The sequence below is a fragment of the Phyllobates terribilis genome, unplaced genomic scaffold, assembly GCF_046119375.1.
Source record: "Phyllobates terribilis strain yellow unplaced genomic scaffold, ASM4611937v1 Scaffold_4231__1_contigs__length_63372, whole genome shotgun sequence".
Taxonomy (NCBI): domain Eukaryota; kingdom Metazoa; phylum Chordata; class Amphibia; order Anura; family Dendrobatidae; genus Phyllobates; species Phyllobates terribilis.
The window spans coordinates 12501-15000 of NW_027366983.1; positions in this window are offsets into that span (position 1 = coordinate 12501).

Consider the following 2500-nt stretch of genomic DNA (forward strand, 5'->3'; position numbering starts at 1 on the left):
GGACTTGCCCAAGTACGGAGGCTGCAAACCCCTGTCGTCGGGAGATACGTGCCCACGAGTCCTGGAAGCGCGACTCGGGTACAGGCGCCCTTGCGGGGGGGTACTGGATGTGGAACAGCACTGGGGTCGAAGCCACAAAAGCATCCGCCCTCATGGAGCCTCTCCTCGGCCTAAAAATCCAGATTTTAGCCTTGACGGCGCCCCCATGTGGAGAACCAGGGCCCGCGGGGGGGTCTGGCCAGGCTCACTTCAACCCAGGAACACCTCTCTGACTTGGGATAGGCGACCGGCAAAAGTCCCCCCACGCAGCTGCGGAAGCCTGGGTTCAGCCAAGGTGCAGACCTCCAGCCGAACAGGGACTCATAGCCAAAACGCATACCCAGGCCTACGGAGGTGAAAACCAGCTTAAATGAGTCAAAATGTGTCGGGGCTGAGAGGTACCTCTCTCTCATATATTCTGCCGGTGGTGTGCAAAACTGGGTCTTTGCATGGAGTGTCACCCTATACCCACTTTAGGGACGCATGCAAAAAAGTGCCCGATCGCCTGGAACTGTCAGGCGGATTCGGCTCCCTGGAATTTCCTCATTCTGGTTCTTTTTCACTTTTTGTCTCTTTTGCGACATCTAGTGGGCAGGCTGCATTACTGCAACCGGGGACACCTCAAAACGCTTGGAACTGGGGAGCGGGCTCAATTTACAAACGTTTTGCGGGTCCTGGAAGTCAAAATTGTGACTTCTGAAAACGACTAAGTATCAAGGACTCATCGCGCGAATCGCTCTGGAACTGAAATCGGATGCGCGCACTGACATGCTCCCCTCTCTGGAAGTCTGACACAAGTTGAAAAATTTTCTAAGTCCCCAAAAATTTTTTTTTTCAACTTTTTTTCAATTTTCCCCCTGTGGGATATATATTTTACCCACACTTTTGGAGCCCTCCTGGGATGCCCTCTAACATACTAGAACCTCATTTTGTGGAAGTTTTCACAAAATTGTGAAATTTTCCAAAAAGTCAGAAATTTTGCAAAAACGACTAAGTATCAAGGACTCATCGCGCGAATCGCTCTGGAACTGAAATCGGATGCGCGCACTGACACGCTCCCCTGTCTGGAAGTCTGACAAAAGTTGAAAAATTTTCTAAGTCCCCAAAAATTTTTTTTTTCAACTTTTTTTCAATTTTCCCCCTGTGGGATATATATTTTACCCACACTTTTGGAGCCCTCCTGGGATGCCCTCTAACATACTAGAACCTCATTTTGTGGAAGTTTTCACAAAATTGTGAAATTTTCCAAAAAGTCAGAAATTTTGCAAAAACGACTAAGTATCAAGGACTCATCGCGCGAATCGCTCTGGAACTGAAATCGGATGCGCGCACTGACATGCTCCCCTCTCTGGAAGTCTGACACATGTGTGAAAATTTTCTAAGTCCCCAAAAATTTTTTTTTTCAACTTTTTTTCAATTTTCCCCCTGTGGGATATATATTTTACCCACACTTTTGGAGCCCTCCTGGGATGCCCTCTAACATACTAGAACCTCATTTTGTGGAAGTTTTCACAAAATTGTGAAATTTTCAAAAAGTCAGAAATTTTGCCAAAAACGACTAAGTATCAAGGACTCATCGCGCGAATCGCTCTGGAACTGAAATCGGATGCGCGCACTGACACGCTCCCCTGTCTGGAAGTCTGACAAAAGTTGAAAAATTTTCTAAGTCCCCAAAAATTTTTTTTTTCAACTTTTTTTCAATTTTCCCCCTGTGGGATATATATTTTACCCACACTTTTGGAGCCCTCCTGGGATGCCCTCTAACATACTAGAACCTCATTTTGTGGAAGTTTTCACAAAATTGTGAAATTTTCCAAAAAGTCAGAAATTTTGCAAAAACGACTAAGTATCAAGGACTCATCGCGCGAATCGCTCTGGAACTGAAATCGGATGCGCGCACTGACATGCTCCCCTCTCTGGAAGTCTGACACATGTGTGAAAATTTTCTAAGTCCCCAAAAATTTTTTTTTTCAACTTTTTTTCAATTTTCCCCCTGTGGGATATATATTTTACCCACACTTTTGGAGCCCTCCTGGGATGCCCTCTAACATACTAGAACCTCATTTTGTGGAAGTTTTCACAAAATTGTGAAATTTTCAAAAAGTCAGAAATTTTGCCAAAAACGACTAAGTATCAAGGACTCATCGCGCGAATCGCTCTGGAACTGAAATCGGATGCGCGCACTGACACGCTCCCCTGTCTGGAAGTCTGACAAAAGTTGAAAAATTTTCTAAGTCCCCAAAAATTTTTTTTTTCAACTTTTTTTCAATTTTCCCCCTGTGGGATATATATTTTACCCACACTTTTGGAGCCCTCCTGGGATGCCCTCTAACATACTAGAACCTCATTTTGTGGAAGTTTTCACAAAATTGTGAAATTTTCCAAAAAGTCAGAAATTTTGCAAAAACGACTAAGTATCAAGGACTCATCGCGCGAATCGCTCTGGAACTGAAATCGGATG